At 37.1% G+C, this 26,201-nt stretch overlaps 2 pseudogenes; both read right to left on the bottom strand.

Moving 5' to 3' along the window:
• Nucleotides 1–218: 218 nt before the first annotated feature.
• Nucleotides 219–2,716, bottom strand: LOC123578239 (annotated as a pseudogene).
• Nucleotides 2,717–22,141: 19,425 nt separating this feature from the next.
• Nucleotides 22,142–24,245, bottom strand: LOC123601326 (annotated as a pseudogene).
• Between the last annotated feature and the right edge of the window lie 1,956 nt (nucleotides 24,246–26,201).

Here is a 26,201-nt window from a genome sequence, read left to right as displayed (position 1 = left end):
TAAGGGTATCCAAGTAATCATAGGTATGAATTTTTGACAATAATTTTAGGAAAGGACAAAGAGTGCTCTGGCTAGGTACAACAATTCCAAACATTTCATTACATGTATCTAATCATTTATTTTCTCTGTTCACTTCGATGATTTGAAGAAATTCCCAAAGTAAAATTATTAATGCATTCTCAGAATTTTACTTCACTAAAATTGTGGAGTGGGAACATCTAATCACATGTCCCTTTGTATATGAGAAGTGTGTGAGGGTGTTCAAGACTCTGAGAGAACTGTCTCATATTTACAAAAGCACAGTTCAGCAATGATCATCTGTTATTACTTTTGAGCAACACAAATGGAAAAATCGCTGGCAAACAATAGGAGAGAAAAATAATGATGTTCTGTAATCCTTGTACATTATGGCTGTACATTATGTAAATAGTAAGGCAGCTGATAGTCCAGTAAAAGAAAACAAAGCAGCTCACCAGTACCAGGATTGTGTGGGTGGCCTTGGTTTCAGGAGAGGGTCTTGGGCAGAGGCTGGTCTTGTGGAGATGCTGGACTACCTTGTGATGTGTGAAGAGGAACTTTACCGCTACACATTTGAGTAGATCATAAGGAACATACACAGGAAATCTCATAAGACCTTGCCCCCTAGAAAAGCAGTCTGTGGAAGGAGATCAGACTTTTTTCCACTACAGTATGTCAGAGAAAACACTTGTCCAATTCCAGTAGTGTTGTACAGGGCCACAGCACTTATGATGACACGGATGTAGATTAACATGTTGGTGATCCAGAAAGAAAAGAAGACAGGAAAAATGTATGAGGAGATTTTGGGTTGAGCCCCACCCACCTAGAGTTGCTGGGAATGATAATTATGGCTTGAAAAATACTCAGGGAAGATGTGGTGCAGAGGGAAAGACCCCAGGTGACTCTGTATAGGTACAACACTGCCTTGCAACCAATGTCATCCAGAAATTTCTTACTCCAAAGGCATTCATTATTTCTGGGATTGTACTGAAAAGAATTGTCATGACATTAGATAAAGTTAAATGGGTAAATATCAAGTTTATAGGTTTCTTTGTATGGGGCTGGGCAAGAACGAGTTGATGAATAACATCAGTAACAATGTATTTCCAATAAAACCAATTCCAGTTTGAGACAGAAAGAACATTCCTAAAATAGTCTCATTTGAAATCATTATAATAATTGGCTCTTATACTATGGATTGTCTCCTCCACAACTCAAGAGGGCACTGAAATGATTTTTAAGCCTAATGGAATAATAGAACTCTAAGAAGATTCCATGATGTATGATCACCCTGAGCAGAAGATTGTGTGAATGCTCTGTAACAATATTGAGGAAATTAATAATCAGTTTCGGAGGTAAATGTCAGGAATTGTTAAAGTCACTTCACAGAAACATTAGGGTTAAGACAAACATGCTTATTTATAAAAAAACTTCTCAAAAAAAACTTCTCAAAAATAACTTGAATTTCCCAAGGGAAAATATTTATGCATTAAAAACAATATTTATACGATTTTATGTTCTATGTATATGTTCTGAACTTCATTTCTATATTTTGAATGCATTTCAATCTATTGTCATGAACAACAGAAAATTTTAATGTATTTTAATGTCAACTATTATGTTGCTACTATAGTTGGCATTTGTCATTTTTTATTATTATTTTTTATTAGTTTTCTTTATTTTTGAGAGGCAGAGAGAGACAGAGCGCGAGTGGGGGAGGGAAAGAAAGAGAGGGAACCACAAAATCTGAAGCAGGCTCCAGGCTCTGAGCTGTCAGCACAGAGCCGGATGTGGGCCCAAACTCACTAACCGTGAGATCATGACCTGAGCTGAAGTCGGTCGCTCAACTGACTGAGCCACCCAGGCACCCCGACATTCATCATTTTTGTTGTCATTCATCAGAAGAAGACTCCATCCCCAGAGTCACATCCTACCATCAGGCTCTGTAAATGCCTTTTTCTGACCCTACTGCTCATGTTTCCCCAACTCCAATATCCTACCAATGTACACAGTAAATATATTTCAGTACATGGGTCAATTCATTGCATCCTGAAAATTCACTTCATTTCTTCATTCTACCCTGAAGCCACTGCTTCAGTTGAGACTCTCTCAGGTAGTGGAATCTTTGTCTCCCCTCCACTCCTTTTTACCAGGCTTGTATGTGACAACATTCTCTTTGATCACTAGCATTTGCAGATAATTTTCCATCCCTCCAGCTTTGAAACATTTGCTATCAGTCTATATCCATCACAGTGCCTGTAGAAATAATCTGCTGACTCAAGTCACCCACCTCCATGGCTCCTGACTTAGTATGATACTTCCCAACTCAACCCATGTTATGTCTTAGTGATTGTAGATCCACGCCAATGGGTTAGCATGATAGCCTCAGTCTCTGACATTTTTGATCTCCTCTCTTCCAACACTTCTGGCTCACCTGCGACCCCCTCCTTTCTCTTTTGCTTACACACTAGCTGTTGTCGTTACCAATATAGTAAACTTATTATGTCATTTTCAAGCCTCACATTGTCCTATTACCAGCTATTTCCACTTAGTCTATCTAATCTTTGACTTTAATATTACTTTGTTATCATCAGGGTCTGAAAATCTCGACTCTCCATAACTTTGTCACAACTTCTCCTTACCTAAACTTCCACAAGCCAGCATTATAATCACTTCCTGCAAAAATATGTGATTCCATCCTTTTTTTCCCCCCACTTCACACTCCTCATCACATGAAAGACAACTTGCATTAAATCTAGCATTTTTCCTCGTCCATGGCATCCTGGTCAGATAAACATGGATGGAGAAAAACATAAAACAGTGTACGTGAAGTTATACCAAATTCCTCAATACTAAGTCCGGTGGGCTTCTTTCTCTCCCCAGAACACATAGAAATTTTTGATAGCATTTCTACTGTATTCACTTTCTCACTTCCCTTGATCACTATTTAAAAACATTTTCTCTATTCTCAAAACACCAACATATGCTCTGCCAGTGTCGTTTTGATGCCATGTTGCATATTTTTATCGATATATATTTGATGTGTAGTAGTATGACAGTGTTGGGTGTACTACATAAAATTTTATAGTTGTATATATCACAAAATGATCACCACAATAATTCTGGTTAACATCCATCACCACACATAGTTATAAATTTTCTTCCTTGTTATGACAATATTTAAGATCTACTCTTTTAGCAGCTTTCAAATATACACACTATACTAACTATACTAACTATAGCCATAACTATTACTATAACTATAGCCATACTAACTATAGCCATTACTAACTATAGCCATAACACTGCAAATTATAGCTCCATAATTTATTTCTTTTATAACAGGAACTTTGTACCTTTTTACCATTTCAGCTATTTCTCCAATCTCCTGAACCTCACCTCAGGCAAACACCAATCTGTTCTTTTTATCTATGAATTCAGTGGGATAAGCTTTAAATTTTTTTATTGCACATATAGACGAGATCATACAGGGCTTGTTTTTCACGCTCTGACTTATTTTATGTGGCATCATGTCCTCAAGGTTCATCCAGGTTTTCACAGATGCAAGAATTCTATTTTTAATGGCTGAATAATATTCCATTGTATTCAATGAATTCCATTGATCATATCTATCTATCTATCACCTATCTTTTATCTATCATCTATCTATATCTATATAACTTTATTTTATTTATTCATTCAACCATTAGTGAACTTCATATTTCATTTAGAAAAGAAATCAGTGAAAAGACTCCTTCAAAATAATCCCACCACTACATCGTACCTTTTTTATATCCTTGCTGAGAGAAGCACCCTTCTCCTCTGGTACTGTGAATGAATTGTCTACGTTTCTAATTATAGCTAATCCATCCACTTGTGCAATAAATCTGGAACTCTCCTTCTTGCTAAGACCCTCTCTTCTGTTATTCCTTTCCCTCATGCATTATAAAAAAATGTTTCCCTCCACATGCAAATGTACTGCCTTTCTTGCACATTTCTTAAGTCATTGCTCTCTTCCTGTTGAGGGATACACCTCTAAATAATCATCTTTACTCCCTGTCTCCAGTTTCTCACATCTCAGTTGCTCTTGATCCCGGAAAGTGCTGGACTAGAAAAATGTCTGTAAGTTCTTCCCTTCCTTGTAATGGGATGTGTGGTTCCAATCAAAAGATCGCCTTTTCCTTTGCACCTTGAATATAGGTTGGCTTTTGACACACTTTGGCAAGTCAGTGTGGGGTAAATGTGACACAACCAGGCTCTTGATAAATGCCTGCAGGCAAGCCTTGCTCTTTGCCCATCATACCACCTTGTGAAACAGCCTAACCTATTAGAGGATGAGCAAGATATATGGAAGATATTTTCATCTAATTTCCAGAATTTTATGTGAGACCATTGCATTCTAAGGAAAATTAGAACCCATATGGACACCAGTCATTCTCTAGTCAAGATATGCCCACACTCTCATGAGAGAGTTCAGCAAAGAAGTGAAAGGGGTGAGACTCAAAAGTCACACATGGTCTGACTCCGTTTATATGAAATATCCAAACATGCAAAAATCTGTAGACAGAAAGCAGATATTGGTTTCCAGGGAATGGAGGGAGGGAGGAGAGAAGAGTGACTGGGGATTCTGTGGTTTTCTTTGGGAGTGATGAAATGTTTCGAAGCTTAATGTGAGCTGTGGTTGCACAACATTGCAAATGTAGGTTCCACTGAATGGCACAAAATAAGATGGCTAATGTTATGTTTTGCTAATTTCATCTCAATAATGTATATAAATATACATATAAATAATGTAAGCTATATACACCAAGGTATAAAGAGAATAATATATCATAAACAGTTTAAATTTCTCAGATATTCTAAGATGCCTTATATTTAAGAACTCTATTAACATAATTGTCCATACTAATGCCTGAAACATGAAAGGCACATGATATTTTAGCAGGTAAGAAAGGTACACTCATATATATTTAACATGCATTTATGACAAAATAAAACCGTATTGTATATTGTAAATACAAAGAAGATTTTAAATTTATGCAAGAAAGATAGCTAATATAAACATAGAACAAACAATAAATTATGGGACCCAACTAATTCTCTTTTAAGTGAGAAGTGTAAGTGCACTGCCTATTATGTCCCCGTTTTTTTATTGCATTGGGGCTCTTAACATATGTGGAAAAGAATTAAAAGAAGGATAAGCATTCCAAAAACCAAAAATGTGATTGTTCTTATTCATTGATGATAATATGGTCTACACTGAAAATAAGTTTAAAACTCTAGAGAAAAATATTACAGTAGGTAGCACAGCTATTTATTTTAACAGGTATTTCCATAGACAGACAATGTAATTTTAGAAACTATAGGATTTAGGATGACAATAACAGTGTGAGATAACTTCAAATTTATGTGAGAATTTCTATAATAAACTGCAGAAGTTGAAAACTGTTAAGACAGAAATAGTAGTAGCACATAGGATGTTTATAAATCAGAATACCCAATATCATGAAGTGCCACATGTTAACCATATTTAAAACTCATTGCAACTGCCCACAAAATCTAAATCACTTTCTTACATTGACTTGGAAAATTTGCATGTAAATTTTGTTTTTGAGATCAGAGACAAATGAAGAGGCAAGAAACATGAACAGGAAAACAAGGCAGTAAAAATTGCACATATTTTTGTGATGAACACTGCATGTTGTATGGAAGTGCTCAGTACACCTGAAACTAATATTACACTGTGTGTTAACTAACTTGTGTTAAGATTTGTTTTTAATGTTTAGTTATTTTTGAGAGAGAGAGAGAGAAAGAGAGAGAGAGAGCGCTACCCAGGAGGGGCAGGGAGAGAGGGAGACACAGAATCTGAAGCAGGCTCCAGGCTCTGAGCTGTCAGCACAGAGTCATGATGTGGGGCTGGAACCCGCAAACTGTGAGATCATGACCTGAGCCAAAGTCCAACGCTTATCTGAGCTACCCAGTTGCCACAACTAACTTGGGTTTAAATAAAAACTTCTAAAAAATAAAAAATAAAAATAATAAAAATAAAATAAAAAGCAATGTTTAAATAAATTAATAGATCAGTGGAGGAGATGAAAGAAAATGAGAGAGAAAAGGAATAGAAATTAGGAGACAATGTTTAATCAAGGTGGAAAGGTAAAGAGAAATAATAAATATGAAGGTACAAGTAGAATTAAAAAAGACAAAAGGATGAGAGTAGTGGCATGCCAGCAGGGAAATCAGCTAAAGAAAACAAGGGAAGGAGAGAAAAAAATACAATTGAAAACAGGCAAGAAAATAAAGAAAATTGTGCAAATAAAAAAGCACAGAGAAAGGATTGTAGAAAAAATGAAGCCTAATAATAAATAAAAAATATTAGGATATATATCAGAATAATTAAAAAACATGAAATGGGGAATTTTAGGAAAGCAAGAAAAAAGAATAATGTGTGAGAAGCTTTGGTTTCTGAGTAAGAATTTGATATGAGAATAATTTAGATAGTATTGTGGAGACCCGTTGAACTCCCCAAGTTAATGTGATTTTATTTTTATTTTTATTTTATTTTTAACTCCCAAGCGAATATTACTTTAGAGCAAACACATTTGAGATTCAACGGCTGCAGGAATAAGCCTCCTAGAGGCTTTCCTTTCTCACTAAACTCAGGAACGACTGAGAAAGAAACTTTTACAAATTCCCTTCTCTGATGGTGTTTTATGGTCCTGAGAAAGAAAGAAAGAAAATACTACTTGCACCTGCATAAAAAGTGATTATACAGGGGCGCCTGGGTGGCGCAGTCGGTTAAGCGTCCGACTTCAGCCAGGTCACGATCTCGCGGTCAGTGAGTTGGAGCCCCGCGTCGGGCTCTGGGCTGATGGCTCAGAGCCCCGCGTTGGGCTCTGGGCTGATGGCTCAGAGCCTGGAGCCTGTTTCCGATTCTGTGTCTCCCTCTCTCTCTGCCCCTCCCCCGTTCATGCTCTGTCTCTGTCCCAAAAATAAACGTTGAAAAAAAAATTTTTTTTAAAAAGTGATTATACAAATTTCTTATCTTTTATTTGTTCTCTTCAAAACCCATTTATTCTTACCATAGAAGCCTTTTCTCTCCCCTCTTTCTTTTTTTGAGGTTGAGTAAATAAACTCCTAATTTTAGCCATTTATGAGCTACTTCTTTTATGAACTCCCATAAGAATGTGAATAATTTTTTTTTTTGGCTTTTTCTCTTGTTTTTCTTTTATTGATTTAATTTGCAGGCCCTCATAACCAACATAAGAGGGTAGAGGAAGAGGCTTTTCTCTTCAGCATGATCGGTAAGAAATAGTAAAACTCAAAAAGGATATAAATTTATGTAATCTAAAAATCAGAAGACACTCACAAGTGAGAGAAATATTATGACAAAGCAATGGAAAGTAGAGAAATGACACCAACACAATAGAGACAAGAATGAGAAAATAAAAGGAAAGGAGGTTTTTACCATATGTGGAAAGCAATGGAGAAATGAATTAAAAAAACTAATATTCAGTTAATGTAAGGAGTCGTGAGTTTTAAAGGAAAGAGGAGGCAAGAAGAGAAGAGGGCATGATATAAAGAGAGAGAAGAAAGGGAGACACCAACAGCAGACACTAAAGATGGGAAAGGGTAGACTGAAGTAAGAAGAGAAAAAGAAAGAAGAATGAATAAACACAACATAACTTTATACTAACTTGTATAAATAAGAATGAGAGAAGAAAACTTTTACTGGAAATGCTTCTTAAATAAAGGCAGCTGTTTATGTTTCAAGTTAATTTATGAATCTGAATTTTACATAAAAAAATATGTGAGGTCTGGACTGAAGTAAAATCCTTGATTTTCATACATCTTCATATTTTTTGCCATACAAAATGGGTTTATATAATTATTTTTAGTGACTTATTAATAAGTTTTCCAAAAGAGATTCAGAAGAATTGTGATTAAGAGGGGCAATATACAGGACAGATTCAGAGTAAAAAAAAACTTAGTTTGAATATTCAAAAATTTTGGATCTTAGAATATTAGCATATATGTCAGAATAGACAGAATAGGTATGAGTGGTCATTCATACTCTGATGGAGATGGTAGTAATGCATGAAATGGTTTCATGGAAAAAGGAAAAAACATTATAGAAAACTATGTTAAGAATGTAAATAATTATAGAAAGGAATATAATATAAGCACTTAAGATAACAGAAGGGAGTGAAAGAAGGAAGAAATGAAATGTCAAAAGTAGAAGAGAAGAGGAAAAGCAGGGAACAAGTCAGGAGTACATTTAAAATAGAATTGCAAAATGGGGCGCCTGGGTGGCTCAGTCGGTTGGGCGTCTGACTTTGGCTCAGGTCATGATCTTGCAGTCTGTGAGTTCGAGCCCTGCATCAGGCTCTGTGCTCAGAGCCTAGAGCCTGTTTCAGATTCTGTGTTTCCCTCTCTCTCTGACCCTCCCCCATTCATGCTCTGTCTCTCTCTGTCTCAAAAATAAATAAACGTAAAAAAAATTAAAATAAATAGAATTGCAAAAACAATAAATAAATTAATGATTGAGGGGTGCCTGCCCCTGGGTGGCTCAGTCAGTTAAATAACTCAACTTCAGCTCAGGTGATGATCTCATGGTTTGTGAGTTCCAGCCCCCATCAGGCGCTGCACTGACAGCGTGGAGCCTGCCTGGGATTCTCTCTCTCCCTCTCTCTCTGCCCCTGTCCCCCACTCTCTCCCTCTCTCTCTCAAAATAAATAAATAGGGGCGCCTGGGTGGCGCAGTCGGTTAAGTGTCCGACTTCAGCCAGGTCACGATCTTGCGGTCAGTGAGTTCGAGCCCCGCGTCAGGCTCTGGGCTGATGGCTCAGAGCCTGGAGCCTGTTTCCGATTCTGTGTCTCCCTCTCTCTCTGCCCCTCCCCCGTTCATACTCTGTCTCTCTCTGTCCCAAAAATAAATAAACGTTGAAAAAAAAATTAAAAAAAAAATAAAAATAAAATAAATAAATAAACTTAAAAAAATTAATCAAGGGGTGATAAATGAGAACTTTTGAGAACAACCACGAAAGATGGAAGATAGTAAAGGTATAAACAAAAAAATATTGATTAATTAAAAAAATACAAATATTAACATAAAAGATAAGTTTGAAGACTGTAAGAGAAATAATAAGTAATTTTAATCACAACACTGAGAATTATAAAGGAAGAGCAATGACAGGAGAATTCAGCAAAATAAAAAGAGGAATAAGAAAGACTGATGAGAGAAATGGAATAGTAAAGAAATGATAAGAAAAAGAAAAGGATACAGGAGTGTGGGTGCAGAAACACAGATAAAGGAGACTTATCTTTAAGCACAGGCAAAGTATTCAGCAGAAAATGTACTTGACATAAGAAAGGATTAGGGAACCAAAATTCCTGCAAAGAATGGCCAGGTCTCTCCCTGCATGCAAGAGCTGCACACAGGGAGGGTACTTACTGAGTCTGAGCTCCTCAGCAGTTCAGGAGGCACCTCTGATGGGCTCCAGCTGGATGCAGCTGCCTGGATCCAGGGCTATGAGGGGCGGGTTGCTTCATCCCCAAGGACTGAAAAAACCCATTTGTGCACAGTGAACTTTCTGATTTGTCCAGAGGAATCACAAATTACTCTGTGAGTTGCAGAGGGTTCTCTTGATAAATTTGGAAGTGTTTTTAATCATAGTCAGCACCTGAGGTCACAAACATCTCTTCTTCTAATTTTCAAAGAAGGTATTCTGAAGAGTTCTAGAAGACTAGAGGAGAAAGTAAACTCAGAGTGTTCATTGTTTTCACCCGCTAGAAAGCAGGGTGTTTTTGTTTGTTTAATCTAGTCAAAGTACAGCCATCCAGAGAGTAATTTCTTTCCTCAGACACTTTAGTATTGATCCATAATTTATGTTGGAGCATCCAAACCTCTATTGATTCAATTAAAAAGAAATATAAGTGCTAAGGTTCTGGGGCTACTAAACCAACTGAATTTTTAATTGAAAACCTAATACATATAAGTGCTTTAATTAATGTAACTATATAATTAAAGCAATTTATTGTTTTTTTCTAATTTTCCTTGTGGAAATTTGTGCAATTCGTACAGTTGTCAAAATCTTGCATTTTGTAATAAAGCAATCAGCCTGAAAAATAAATGACCCTGAAATTCATGTTGTGTCTAGTTTAATGAGATAAGGGCTGAGCTCAGAATTTTTTGTACAAAACTATCAACACAGGGGCACCTGGGTAGCTCAGCAGGTTGAGTGACCCTCTCTTGATTTCAGATCAAGTCGTGATCCCAGGGTAGTGGGATGGAACCCTGTGATGGCTCTGTGCTGAGCATGCAGTGCTTAAGATTCTCTCTCTCTCCCCCTCTGCTCTTCTCCCACTCACATGCTCTCTGTCTCTCTCTAAAAATAAAATTATATATATATATATATATGTATATATATATGTGTATATATATATATATATATATATATATATATATATATATGTATATATATCAACAGAATCAGTGAGTTCCTATTCTGGAAGTGAGTTTAACAGAATTTTATTCTAAGCTAATGTTGTGACTTCTGGGAAAGTAGAGCTTCTTTCCTGTTCCCATCCCTGGAGTGTACCCCCTTCTTTAGTAAGACAGGCACCTGACTCCAATATCAGACCTAAAAATGCCATCTCTTATCTCTATTAATCATTCGGCAACTATTTACTCAGTGTTCAGGTTTCAATATTCAAGGTTTTTGTTTAAATTTAATGTTTATTTATTTTCAAGACAGTGTGTGTGCACAACTGGGGGAGGGGCAGAGAGAGTGGGGGACAGAGGATTCGAAGTGGGTTCTGCACTGACAGCAGCGATGTGGGGCTTGAACATAGGAACTGTGACATGATGTCCTGAGCCAAAGTCAGATGCTTAACAGACTGAGCCACACAGGCACCCCTTAATATCCAAGGTTTTAAAAGTCATTGATAATTCATGTGACTAAATATTATTTATAAGCCTGTACTTCCAGATGTAGGCCATACATCAGTAAACAAAGGAGACACAATTAATACTTTAAGTGTGATCCTATTTTTCATGCAAGCAGCATAATAGCATGTTGGAATGTAAATGAAGGATAAAAGGTTTGCTGGTGGAGGTAAGACGCTAGAACGTTGAAAGTAGTGGTCAGGAAGGACACTGTCTTGGAGATGAGGTTTCAGCAAACTCTTAAGGAAGTCAGGAAAAGGGCATAAGGGAATCTGCGAGGGGAGCACTGCAGCCAGAGGAAGAGACACATCAGCTGGTGAGGGCACAGGGGGGATGTGAGGGCATGGGAAGGGTTCAGCAGGCCAGGTCATGTCTGGTTTAGTAAGCCATTAAAAGGCTTACTTTTGCCATTATTCTGAGAAAAATTGATGGACATACATAATTTTTGCCAATTGTGACCTGGGCTGGGATGGTGCTAGTCTTCTCTTTTCATGTTGTCATCCTTTAGATTATAAATTCTGTGGTCATTTTACAAGCTTCAGTCCCCTACGTAGTGCCCCCTAGATGGCACAGTCCCTTTAGCTCAATGGATTTTTCAAGAATCACTTAATGGACCTCTCCCCTCATTTGCTACCACTACTGAGCTTGCATTATTTGTTCCAGCAACAGATCTACTTGAGGATCCAAAGACAGATGTACCTAACTGCTTCATTCTTTTGTCTTTGTTCATGATCTCCTTTTGACCTGGAAGGCTTTTCCTTCTTCCAATTTGCCCAGCTCATTCCAACTCATCCTTCAAGCCTCACTTAGACCTCATTTCCTCCATGAAAGTCTTTCATGGTAACCCAGACTGGGCCATGGAGCTCTAGCTTGTACCCCAGCATCAGAACAACTCTTTGTGTGACATGGTAGTTTGTGACACTAACCAAGTGGGCAATTCTGAGCAGTTGAGCATCTGACTAATGTTTGACAGCATAGACGTGGGTGACTCCCTGAGGAAAGGCTGGTGCTCCACTCTACAGTTCACTCCAAGTCCAGTTTGAAAGGGAAAATAATATCCCCCGCAAAGTTTTGGGAATTTGGGAGTGTGCCACAGCATGAAAGGAAGATACCGTGCAACACAGAAGAAAGACTAGGTTGGTCTTGTTTCTTGTTTCCAGAATGTCTTGGGATGACAGCCAAATTGCCAATGTGCCTTCCAGGAAAGTACAATAGTAGCTTATATAGGGACTTTCATTATGAAATGAGAGATGATGGCTGTGTCCTGTGTGGTCTGTGGCCAGAATCTGACACAACAATACACATCTTGGCAGGTGCAGGCATGGACAGGTAAAAACACCTGGAGATCAGCCTGGCCAACATCAAGATATTACAAAGTCTCTGAAAATTTAGGCCTAGTCATGAGGGTTAGGAAAAGAAAAATCCTGAGTATGCTAAGATTACTTGGAATTTCCTTATGGAATATGAACTCAGAATGGAAATTAAATTCAGTAATGAAAAAATAGTAACTCAATCTTCTTCACACATCTGAGAAGGCAGCTTCAGATTTATAATGATTTTCTTTTCATATTTATGTCCCAGAGCCTATGGCAACACCAGGTACATCAAAATCATTCATCAAAGTTTCTTAAATGCACTGTCCACATGCCTCCAGAAGACAACCTCTCCCTGAAACCAGTTAGTGTTCAGAATAGGAGAGGAGGATGGGGAGACTCTCTATCAGCATCATCACAGAGTGAGGGAAAGAAATGGAATTTCAGGGGAGGGAAGCAGGAAGATCTGCACACTTGAAGCCCAGGGATGTGGAGCAATGGCAGTGAATAGGCTTTCTATGTGAGTGGGAGTGATCTTGGGCATCTTACATGATATTTTGTGGGGGGGGAAAGTTTGAGCAAGATCAGCATTCCTGCAGGCAGAAGAAACTATTACTTTCTATGGAATTAATAATCCGTAATCCTAAAAACACTTTAATCCAATCACAGTTAAATATAAAAATTGAAAGAATAAAATAAAATATTTTAAGGGAAATTTGAGATGGAATAAACTTTTACTGACATGACCTTTTTGAAAATTCAAAGTTCTGTCCTAGTTATATCTCAATGAAATAAGAGAAATTGAATTAAACAGTTTTTATATTCAGTAACTACAAGGGTATAATGGACAAAGGTCTCTCAGCCCAAGTTCTTCTTTTTTTTTTTTATTATATGAAGTTTATTGTCGAATTGGTTTCCATACAACACCCAGTGCTCATCCCAAAAGGTTCCCTCCTCAATACCCATCACCCACCCTCCCCTTCCTCCCACCCCCCATCAACCCTCAGTTTGTTCTCAGTTTTTAACAGTCTCTTATGCTTTGGCTCTCTCCCACTTCAGCCCAAGTTCTTCTTGAAGTAGAATAGTAAGCACCCCCATTTGTTGTAAATTAAGTATCATTCTGATTAAGTATGGGCCAAAGACCATCAAGATGTCTTTATAATTATTATCATTGTTATTATCATTTTATTATTATTATTATTATCATATCTCAGTATAGTTAACATACAAGTGTACAGTATAGTGTTTCAATACTTCCATATATTAGGTGGATACTAATTCCAGGTATAAAATATAGTGTTTCAACACCTCTGGACATCACCAGTGCTCATCACAAGTGCACTCCTTAATGAGCTGAAACCAAGAGTCGGACTCTTAACCAACTGAGCCACCCAGGCACCCCTCTTCTGCCCATTTTTTAATTGGATTATTTGTTTTGGGGGTGTTGAATTGTACCAGTTCTTTTTATATTTTGGATACTAATATTTCATCGTTTATGTCATTTGAAAATATCTTCTCTCATTCAGTAGATTGTCTTTTAGTTTTGTTGATTGTTTTCTTGTTGTGCAGAGGTTTTTATTTTGATGAAGTCCAAATAGTGTACTTTTGCTTTTATATCCCTTGCCTCAGGAGACCTGTCTAGAAAAATGTTGTTATGGCTGATGTCAGAGACATTATTTCCTGTGTTCTCTTCTGGAAATTTTATAGTTTCAGGTCTCATGATTAGGTCTTAAATCTATTTGTGTATGGTGTAAGAAAGTGGTCCAGTTTCATTCTTTTGCATGTAGCTATCCAGTTTTCCCAGCACTATTTGTTGAAGAGACTGTCTTTTACTCATTAGATATTTTTTCCTGCTTTGTTGAAGATGAATTGACCGTAAAATTTGGGGTTTATTTCTGGGCTTTCTATTCTGTTCTATTGATTTATATGTCTATTTTTGTGCCTATCCGGTACTTTTTGATCACTACAGCTTTGTAATATAACTTGAAGTCAGGAATTGTGATATCTCCAATTTTCTTTTTGTTTTTCAAGATTCCTTTGGGTATTGGGGTCTTTTGTGGTTTCATACAAATTTAAGATTGTTTTTTCTAGTTCTATGAAGAATGTTGGCATTTTGATAGGGATTGCATTAAATCTGTAGATTGCTATGTGTAGTATAGATATTTTAACAATATTTGTTCTTCAAATCCATCACCATGGAATCTCTTTCCATTTTTTGTGTGTCATCTTCAATTTCTTTCATCAATGTTTTTTGGTTCCGGAGTGTAGGTCTTTCACTCTTTGGTTAATTTTATCCCAGGATATTTTATTATGTGTGGAGGCATTGTAAATTAAATTGTTTTCTTAATTTGTCTTTCTGCTGCTTCATTATTAGCATATAATATGCAATGGATTGCTTTAATTGATTTTGTATCCTGTGACTTTACTGAATGTATTTTCAGGTCTAGTAGTTTTTCTGTGGACTCTTTTTAAAAAATTTTTAAAATGTTTACTTATTTTTGAGAGAGAGAGAGACAGAGTGCAAGCAGGAGAGGGGCAGAGAGGGAGGAAGACACAGAATTCGAAGCAGGCTCCAGGCTCTAAGCTGTCGGCACAGAGCCCGATGCAGGGCTCAAATTCATGAACAATGAGATCATGACCTGAGCTGAAGTTGGATGCTTAACTGACTGAGCAACCCAGGTGCCCCTTCTGTGGAGTCTTTAGGACTCCATTAGGAATTACCATATATAGAATCATGTCATTTTCAAATAGTGAATTTTTTTTTCTTCCTTACCTATTTGGATGTCTTTTTCTTTCCTAGTCTTATTGCTGTGGCCAGGACTTCCAGTACTATGTTTAATAATAGTGGTGATAGTGGATAGTGGATAGTTCCTGATCTTAGGAGGAACTCACTCTTCCCCCATTGAGTATGATGCTAGCTGTGGGTTTTTCATATGAGGCTTTTATTAGGTTGAGGTATGTTTCCACTAAACCTTCTTTGTTGAGGGTTTTTATGAAGAATGGATGTTGGACTTTGTCAAATAATTTTTCTGCATCTATTGAAATGATCATATAGTTTTATTCTTTCTCTTATTGATGTGATGTACCACGTGGATTGGTTTGCAAATATTAAACCATGCTTGCATCCTGGGAATAAATCCCATTTGATCATGGTGAATGAATTTTTAATGTATTCTTGGATTTGGTGTTAATATTTTGTTGAGGATTTTCACATCTATGTTCATCAGAGATATTGGCCTGTTGCTCTCTTTTGTGTGGTGTCCTTATCTGGTTTTGGAATCAGAGTAATGCTGGCCTCATAGAATAAATTTGGAAGTTTTCCTTCCTCTTCTATTTTTTGGAGAAGTTTAAAAAAAAGAGTTACTAACTCTGTTTAAATATTTCATAGAATTCACCTTTTAAACTATCTGGTCCTAGATCTTTGTTGGGCTTTGCCTTTTTTTTCTTTTCTTATCTTTTTTTCTTTTTTGATTACTGATTCAATTTCTTTGTTCAAATATTCTACCTCTCCCGGATTCAGTTTTAGGAGGTTATTTACCCATCTCTTTTAGATTGTCCAGTTTTTTGGCATATGATTTTTCATAATATTCTCTTACAAGCCTTTATATTTCTGTGGTGTAATTTATTTCTTCTCTTGTTTTTGGTATTGTATATTTGAGTCTTTCTTTCTTTCTTTCTTTCTTTCTTTCTTTCTTTCTTTCTTTCTTATGTATCTGGCTATAGGTTTATTTCTGTTGATCTTTTCAGAGAAACAGCTCCTGGTTTCATCGATATGTTTTTTCTTTTTTTAGTTCTATATTATTTATTTCTGCTCTATATTATTTCCTTTCTTTTGCTGGTCTAGGTTTTTTGTTCTTTTTCTAGCTCCTTTAGACATAGATTGGGTTATTTATTTTTCTTACTTCTTGAGGTAGGTCTGTATTGGTATAACTTCCCTTTTAGAACTAATTTTTCTACATCACAACAATTTTATACCATGGTGTTTTTATTTTCATATGTCTCCAAGTAATTTTTTATTTCTTCTTTGATTTACTGATTGGTCTATTCTTTGTTTAGTCATGTTATTTAACCTCCATGTATGTGTGCTCTTTTCAGTTTTTTTCTTGTGATTGCTTTCTAGTTTCATAGCTTTGTGGTAAAAAAAGATGCATGGTATAACGTAGATCTTTTTGAAATAGAAGAAACTTGTTTTATCATCTAATATGTAGTTTCTGGAGAGTGTTTCATGTGCAACTGACATGTGTATTCTGCTGTTTTAGAATGCAGTGTTCTTAATACATCTATTAAATCCATCTGATCCAGGGTGTCCTTTAAAGCCACTGTGTCAGTGTTGATTTTCTGTTGAAATTATCCGTCCATTGATGTAAGTGGGTGTTGTCACCCCCTACTATTATTGTATTGCTATCAATTATTTCCTTTGTATTTGTTATTAACACTTTTATTGTAGGGGATAAGCTTAGGAATCCCTCGGGCTTACACCAATGGGTTAACAAGCATAAAGAAATACAAAGTCATAAAATGCTCACACCCGAGTTTGGGTAAGTGAGATTGGCACCCCAAGAATAGGGGGTGCAAAGACATCCCTAGAATAGGGAGGTGCAAAGGTTCCAGGATTAGTGAGGTGCAAAGGCACCCCAAAATAGAGAGGGGTGCAGAGCCCCCAAAATAGAGAGGCAAAGGCCTAAAATAGAAATGGTGCAAAGTACCATCTATCTAGTACATAGATATATGAAATAAACAAGATTAGATATTCAGGGTGGAAGCACCCCCAATTTAGTACTATAGCAGAAAATATGCTTTCATAGGAGAATAGGACCAGGTTAGGTAAATTGGTGAATTGGACTATGGACTGCTGCACTGCAAGCAAAGCAGCCCAGAGAAGAGATGGTTAACAAAAGAAAAGGAGCCTTGTCAACCCTGAGTTTATTCTCCCTATCTGTCTCATCCCTTAGGCTAGCAAAGATAAACAGAGGTGCTGCCTCATGTCCGCTGTAAACAACCTTCCTCCCCATTGCCTGGTTCCCGGATTTTATTTTGCATAAACCCAAATCCCTAACCACCAATATGTTCAAGTTTTTATGTTTTTGGGTGCTCCTAGATATATATACCTAATATAGGTTATGCTTTAGTGTTGCATTGTCCCCTTAATGATTATATAGTGTCTTTAGTTGTCGCTTATTACAGTATTGTTTTAAAATAAAATTTGTCTGTTATAAGTATGGCTACCCTGGTTTTCTTTTGACTTACATTTCCATGATAAATGTTTCTCCATCCCCTCATTTTCAATCTTTAGGTGTTTTTAGGTGAAATGAGTCTCTTATAGGCAGCATAAAGGTGGATGTTTTAAAAAAAATCTATTTCGTCACTCTATGTCTTTTGATAGGAGCATTTAGTCCATTTATATCAAAAGCAGTTATTGACATGTATATATTTATTGCCATTTTGTTACTTGTTTCTTCCTTCCCTTGCTCTCTTCTCTCATCATAAGTTTGCTTTCTTTAGTGATATACTTGGATTTCTTTCTCTTTATTCTTTGCATATCTATTACTGGTTTTTGATTTGAGGTTAACATTATGTTTTTGAATAACATCTTATGCATATCTATCAAAAGTTGATGGTCTCTTAAGTTTGAAAACATTTTTACTTCCCCCTCCCCATTTTAGGCATATGGTGTCATATGTTATATCTTTTTTATTTTGTGAGTCCCTTGACTGATTTTTATAAATATGCTGTACTTATTTTTACTGCTTTTATGCTTTCTACTTTTCTTACTCTTACTTATGGTCTTTTCTTTCCACTGAAAGAGTCCCCTTTAACATTTCTTTTTGGGCTGCTTTGGCCATCATGAACTCCTTTAACTTTTGTTTGTCTAGGTAACACTATTTCTTCTATTCTGAAAGATACCCTTGCTGAATAGGGTATTCTTGATTGCAGATTTTTTTGTTCAGCACTCTGGATATATCATGCCACTCTGTTCTGACCTGCAAAGTCTCTGATGAAAAAAGTGCAGAGAGCCTTTTGGGATCTCCTTTGCATATAACTGTTTTGTTTCCACTTGCCTCTTCTTTTTTAAGATTATTCATTTATTTTGAGAAAGGGAGGGGAAGGGAGAGTGAGGGAGAAAGGGAGAGAGAGTATCCCAGGCAGGCTTCTTGCAGTCAGTGCAGAGCCTGACATGAGGCTTGAACTCACAAACCATGAGATCATGACCTGATCCAAAACTAAGAGGTAGCTTAACTTACTGAGCCACCCAGGTGCCGCCCTCTTGCTGCTTTTAAAATTCTTTTTACTACTGCTTTTTTGAATTTTGATTATTATGTATCTTGATGTGTACCTCCTTTGGGTTGATTTTGTTGAGGAAATCTCTGTAGCTCCTGGATCTGAACCTCCTTCCCCAGATTCAGGAATTTAAAAAAAAATTATGTCTTAATTCTACTTTGAAAGAGAGACAGAGTGCAAGCAGGGGTAGGGTGTAGAGAGGGGGAGACACAGAATGTGAAGCGGGCTCCAGGCTCTGAGCTCTCAGCACAGAGTTCAACATGGGGCTGGAACTCACAGACTGTGAGACCATGACCTGAGCTGAAGTTGAATGCTTAACCGACTGAGCCACCCAGGCACCCCAATTCACGAATTTTTCAGTTATTTCTTCAGATAAATTTTCTGCCCCCTCTTCTCTATCTGCTCCTTCCCAGATCCCTATAATGTGAATGTTATTATGGTTGATGGTGTCACTGAATTCTCTAAATCTATTCTTATCTTGCACATTTTTTTCTTTTTGTCTTTTGAATTTATTTTTATTTATTTAATATTGAAAATAATTTATCGTCAAATTGGTTTCCATACAACACCCAGTACTCATCCCAACAGGTGCCCTCCTCAATGCCCATCACCCACTTTCCCCTCTTCCCCATCCCCCATCAACCCTCAGTTTGTTTTCAGTATTTAAGAGTCTCTTATGGTTTGCCTCCCTCCCTCTCTGTAACGTTTTTTCCCCCTTCCCCTCCACCATGGTCTTCTGTTAAATTTTTCAGGATCCACACATGAGTGAAAACATATGGTATCTGTCTTTCTCTGCCTGACGTATTTCACTTAGCGTAATACCCTCCAGTTCCATCCACATTGCTGCAAATGGCCAGATTTCATTCTTTCTCATTGCCAAGTAGTATTCCATTGTATATATAAACCACAACTTCTTTACCCATTCGTCAGTTGATGGACATTTAGGCTCTTTTCATAATTTGGCTATTGTTGAAAGTGCTGCTATAGACATTGGGGTACATGTGCCCCTATGCATCAGCACTCCTGTAGCCCTTGGGTAAATTCCTAGCAGTGCTATTGCTGGGTCATAGGGTAGCTCTAGTTTTAATTTTTTGAGGAACCTCCACACTGTTTTCCAGAGCAGCTGCACCAGTTTGCATTCCCATCAACAGTGCAAGAGGGTTCCCATTTCTCCACATCCTCACCAGCATCTGTAGTTTCCTGATTTGTTCATTTTAGCCACTCTGACTGGTGTGAAGTGGTATCTGAGTGTGGTTTTGATTTGTATTACTCTGATGAGGAGTGACATTGAGCATCTTTTCATGTGTCTGTTGGCCTATTTTTTTTTTCTATCACTTGCTCACCTTGAGTACTTTCACTTACTCTGTCCTCTAGGTCACTGATCTTTTCTTCTGCTTCCTCTGGTCTACTATTTATTCCATCTAATATATTTTTATTTTTATTTTATTTTTATTTTTTTTTATTTAAAAAAAAATTTTTTTTTCAACGTTTATTTATTTTTGGGACAGAGAGAGACAGAGCATGAACGGGGGAGGGGCAGAGAGAGAGGGAGACACAGAATCAGAAACAGGCTCCAGGCTCTGAGCCATCAGCCCAGAGCCCGACGCCGGGCTCGAACTCACGGACCGCGAGATCGTGACCTGGCTGAAGTCGGACGCTTTACCGACTGCGCCACCCAGGCGCCCCGCATCTAATATATTTTTAATATCACTTATTGTGTTCTTCATCTCTGATAGTTTTTTTAGAATCTGTTTGTTAAGGGTTTCATTGATGTCCTCTACTCTTTTCTCAAGACCAGTGAGTATCATTTTGATCATTCAAATTCTTTATCATACATATTACTTATATCCATTTCATTTAGCTCTCTTGCTATGATTTTTCCTTTTCTTTAATGTGGGTTATATTCCTCTGTCTCCTCATTTTATCTAACTCTCTGTCTATTTTTATGTATTAAGAAAGTCAGTTTCATCTCCTGTTCCTGAATATAGAGGGTGGGGTGCACAGTTTAACAATGCGGTGCTCATTCTTAGCCACAGGGCATATCCCTATGTTGCTGAGAACAGGGTTTGGCCAAGGCCACTCTTCAAAGCATGCATGCATGGGGTGTGCAGTTTTAATGAGGTGCACTTCCCCTAAACTACACAGTAAGGAGATCGTGTTTACAATGTTTGCACTGGTCTTCTGGGGGAGGGGCCCACAGCAGCAGAACTGAGGCATGCCCAGCAGTAGGGACTGGGCACAGTGTAATATGTTAAGTAGTGAATGACAGCAACAAACTAGTGCCACACTTGGCTCCATGTTTATGCTTGGGGGCAGAGGGCGAAATGGCACCTGGCAGCTCTTTTGTTCCTGGGGTTGTCTCTCAGTGATTTCTGGCCCTCTTGGACATAGTCTGTGATTAGTAAATATCTGTCCTTTCTGAATGCCCCAGGTGTTGTTCAAATTGCTGTTTATGTGCTGTATCAGCATGGGCTTGTATTGTGCTCTTTCTTTTTTTAATCTTTTTATTTATTATCATTTTTTTTATTTTAACTTGTTTTATTTTTTATTTTTTAAAATTTACATCCAAATTAGTTACCATATAGTGCAACAATGATTTCAGGAGTAGATTCCTTAGTGCCCCTTATTGTGCTCTTTAAAGGTGGACCTAGTTTCCTATTGCCCTCTCAGCTCTCCCAGAGCTGAGCCTGGTGATTTTTTAAAGTTTCAGGCTTTAATCCTGCTGGTTGTAAGGACTCTGAAAATTTGGCCCAGCTAGTTTTCAAGAGATTCTTCTTCCTTGGGTACAGGCTTCCTGGTGTGATAGTCTGTTTCTCACCCCTCTCCCCACCTGTGGCTCCTTCCCTCGCAGGCATGGCCATGGCTCATTTAGCTCCCCACCACATCTCTGCCCTTCCTATCCTCTTCAATGTGGCCTCTTCTCTACGTTTAGTTGTGGGGTTTGTTCTGCCAGTCTTTAGGTCATTTTCTGGGTTACTCACACTGATTTAATGTTATGTAGTTGTATCTACAGGATGAGGTGAACTGAAGGTCTTCTTATTTCACCATCTTCCCCACACAAAGCTATAGATATTTCAAGTTTTTAAATAATTATTAGTCTAATATAAATGTTTCCTTTTTAGTTTCAATCTTTTAGTGCATCAGTTCTTTCTATTGTAAAAAGAATGTGAGTGAACTGTGTTACCTCATCAATCTCTGTGGCTTCAATTTTCAGTTTATCTTTCCCAAGAAGTTATGAAGTGCAGAGGTCTGTGCTGTAAGATTAATACATGTGCTGAGAGCAGCTGCATTTTCAACATTCATTTTATTCTTGTTTTCCTAATCAGAAGTTTCCTTACATTTTTTTTTTACTTTTTTAACATTTATTTATTTTTGAGAGACAGAAAGAGACAGAGAGAGACAGAGCATGAACAGGGGAGGGACAGAGAGATGGAGACACAGAATTCGAAGCAGGCTCCAGGCTCTGAGCTGTGAGCACAGAGCCTGATGAGGGACTTGAACTCACAAACTGTGAGATCATGACCTGATCTGAGGTTAGACACTCAACCAACTGAGCCATCCAAGCACCCCTCCTTACATTTGTTTAAACACAGTTCTTAATGAAAAAAAGTTTAAATATTATACTGAGATTTTAGCTGTTTTCTAGCAGATTTTTTAGGTTTTCTAATATATCATAGTGTTATGTCTCAGAAGTGCTAAATATGTCTTCATAAAAGTGCAAAGCTTCAAAAAATCTGCTACAACATAGAATGTATGTCTTCAAAAACAAAATGTACATTTAAGGAATACTTCTAATTGTGCTAACAGATACAAAGATGTACAAATAGAAAGCCAAGTGTGTTTCATCAAGTATTTGAGAATAATACATTTGGCTTTGAGGACACTTGGTTATTCAGTGGAGTAGGGAAAGTATGGTTATATTTAGTTACATCATTATCCATGATTTAACCAGATATAATCAACAGCATATAGTAGCCTCAAGTATTGTTGGCTTCTAAAGTACACAACAATGTAGATATAACATAATTTTGTCTAATGAGGGCTGTCTAGCATATACCAGCAAGGGTAGTTGCTATAACTCATCTAATACCTATGTCATATTAGGGAAAATGTCTCAAACTGGAAGCATCCAATTAATGAGAAGAATAATTTTTTTACAATCATTTTAGAAAAGGTAAAATAGTGCCCCATTCAGGTGCAATATACTTTCTTTTATAAGTATGGTCATTTATCTCCATATGTTCATTAAGCTGGATGGTTTGAAGAAATGGCCAAAGTAAAAATTATTTATACCCTTGCAGAATTCTACCTTACTAAAATCTTAATGTGGGAAAATGTAATCATATGGCTCTTGTGTCAAAGAAGTTTGTGAGGGCGTTCAAACCTCTAAGGGACATAGACTGTGGTGAGGACTTTCTCATTTTTGCAAAGTTACAGTTCAGAAATGATCGTCTATTATTATTTTTGATCAGCATAAAAGGGCAGATTGCTGGATAACAAGAGGAGAGAAAAATAGTAATGTTCTCCAGCCTTTGTACATTATGTCTGTAAATTATGTAAATGGTAAGGCAAGTGTTGGTCCAGTAAAAGAAAACAAAGCAGCTCACCAGTGCCAGGATTGTGTGGGTGGCCCTGGTTTCAGGAGATGGTCTTGGGCAGAGGCTGGTCCTATGGACATGCTGGACTGTCTTGCGATGTATGAAGAGAAAGTTTACCATATACATACTGGTCCAGATCATGAGGCAAATACACAGAATATCTCATAAGACCAAGCCCCCTAGAAAAGCAGCCTCCTGAAGTTTATCAGGTTCTCTCCCGCTACAGTATGTCAGTGAATACCCTTGTCCAACTTCACTGATGTTGTAGGGGCCCAGAGCAGTTATGATGACACGGACGTAGATCAGCATGTTGATGATCCAGAAAGAAAAGAAGGCAGGAAAAAGGTACGTGGAGACTTTGGGTTTGAGCCATGCCCACCTAGAGTTGCTAGGAGTGATAATTATGGCCTGAAAAATACTCAGGAAAGACGTGGTGCAGAGGGAGACACCCCGTGTGACTCTGTAGATGTACAGCACTGCCTTACAACCAATGTCATCCAGAAAATTTCTTACCCCAGAAGCATTTATTATTTCTGGAATCACACTGGAAAGAATTGTCATGATATTAGCTAAAGTTAAATGGGTGCATATCAAATCTATAGGCTTTTTGGAGGGGGGCTGAAATAAAGTGTTGAAGTTTAACATGAGTAATAATGTGTTTCCAATAAAACATGAGTAATAATGTGTTTCCAAATTGAAAGAGAAAAAATATTCCCAAAATAGTATCACTTGAAACTATTATATTCATGGCCTCTTCTACTCTGGATAGACTCCTCAACAGCCTAAAAAGAGGCAGAAAATGATCTGTAAGCTTGATAGAAATAACAGGACTCTATGGAGAGCCCTTGAGGTATGATCAATCTTGGCAGTAGGTTGTGCATATATTCTATAAGAGTACTCAGGAAATTAAGAATTAGTTCTAGAGACGTATGTCAAGGATTATTGATGTCACTTCAAGGGAGTATTAGGTTTGAGACAAAACATGCCTTATTTATAAAAACATTACTCAAATTCTGAGAAATAAACTGACTATCCTGAAGGATAATTTTTTATTCATGAAAAACAGTATTTCAGATTTATGGAGATTTTATTTAAGTTCTGGGTATGTATTCTGAATTGCATTTTATAATTTTAATGCTTTTCAATATTCTGTCATAAACAACAGAAAATTACTAATGTATTTTAATGTTTATTATTACATTTCTACCATATTTAACACATATTATTATCACCATATTGTTATCACCATATTGTTACACTTCTGGTGTAATTATTCACCAGAAGAACTCCATCCCTAGAGTTTCTCATGACCATCAGGCTCTGTAAATTCCTTTTTTCTGGCCCTTTCAACATGCTTCCCCAAGTCCAAGACCTTTCCAATGCACATGATGAATATCAGATCAGCTCATGGGTCAGTTCATTGCATCTGCCATCTCTGTACTGAAAATTCACTTCCTGTCTTTGTTCTACCTGGAAGTCACTGCTTCTCCAGCATCCCTCTCAAGTAGTGCAATCTTTCTCTCCTCTGTCTCCTATATCACTAGTCCTGTAAGTGAGAATGTTCTCTTTGATACCAGGCATATTCAGATAATTCTCCATTACTCCAGTTTTGAAACATTTGTCATCATTTGTGGACGTAATCTACTGACCGAAGTCACTCCCCTCAGTAGCTAGTGACTCATTGTGACTCTTCCCAACTCAAATTCTGTCATGTTCTTGGAGATTTCCCATACAGATGATCGGTGCAATATTCCTAGCCTCTCACATTTGTGATCTCTCTTCCAACACTTTTACTGCCCCCAACCACATCCACTTTTTCTCCTGTTCAAACACTAGAGTTGTCATTACAAATATTGTAGACTCATTGTATTTCTCATTCTCCTACTACCATTTGCAGCTTACTTTATCTAATCTCTAACTCCAGTATTACTTTGACATCATCAGTGTCTGAGAAACATTGATCTCTTTACTCTCCACAACCCTCCCAGAGCCTCTCCTTACCTGAACTTTCACAATCCAAGGTCATCACTTCTTGAAAAAATAGCTGATTCCACTGATTTATTTTTCCTACTTCATAGAACTCACCATGGAAAAAAATCAACTCCTGTTAAATCTAATATTCTCTCTCATTCATGGCATCATGCTCAGATAATCAAGGCTGGAGTAAAACACAAAATATGTTAACTACACTCATGCCAAATCCTTCACTACTAAGGTCCAGTGAACTTTTATTTTCAGCAGGAATCACACTAAATTTTCTAGAGTATTCCTTGGGTATTCACTTTGTCACTCATCTTGATGACTACTTCATAACTTCTTTATTTTTAAACTGCCAACCTATCCTCTCCCAATCTCACATTCAATTGATGACAAATTGCATATTTTTAATTGAGATATAATGGACATGAAAGTTTATGTTAGTTTCAGATGTACAACATGTGACTTGATATTTTTATATACAGTTGACTCTTCAAAAACAGATTTGAAGTCCCTGAGTGCACTTATATGTGGATTTTTAAAAGTACAATACTGTGAATGTATTTCTAGTTTTGTAAATGTATTACTAATCATTTTCTTAATAACATTTTTCTTCTCTAACTTGCTTTATCATAAGAATACAGTATATAATACATGTATGATACAACATATGTGTTAATTGTGTTATCAGTAAAGCTTCTGACCAACAGTTGGTGACTAACAGTCAAATTTAGGGGTGTCAAAATTTATATGCATATTTTCAACTGCATGGGGGTTCAGTGCTCTAATCACTATGTTGTTCAAACGTAAATCGTATTGCAAATTGATCACTACAGCAACTCTAGTTAACATTCATCATCACATATAGTTACTACTTTTTTCTTGTGATGAGAAATTTTATTATCTACTCTCTTAGCAACCTCAGATATACAATATTTTATTACTATCATCACCCCCTTGCTGTACACTGCATCCACAGGACTTATTCTTTTATAACAGGAAGTTCATACCTTTTGTCCCCCTTCACCCATTTTACCTACCCTTCAACCCCTTTTATAGCAGCCACCAA

This window comes from Leopardus geoffroyi, chromosome A1 (genome assembly GCF_018350155.1).
Source record: "Leopardus geoffroyi isolate Oge1 chromosome A1, O.geoffroyi_Oge1_pat1.0, whole genome shotgun sequence".
Lineage (NCBI taxonomy): Eukaryota > Metazoa > Chordata > Mammalia > Carnivora > Felidae > Leopardus > Leopardus geoffroyi.
Note: the sequence above shows the minus strand (reverse complement) of the source record. Positions and strands in the feature narration are given on the sequence as shown.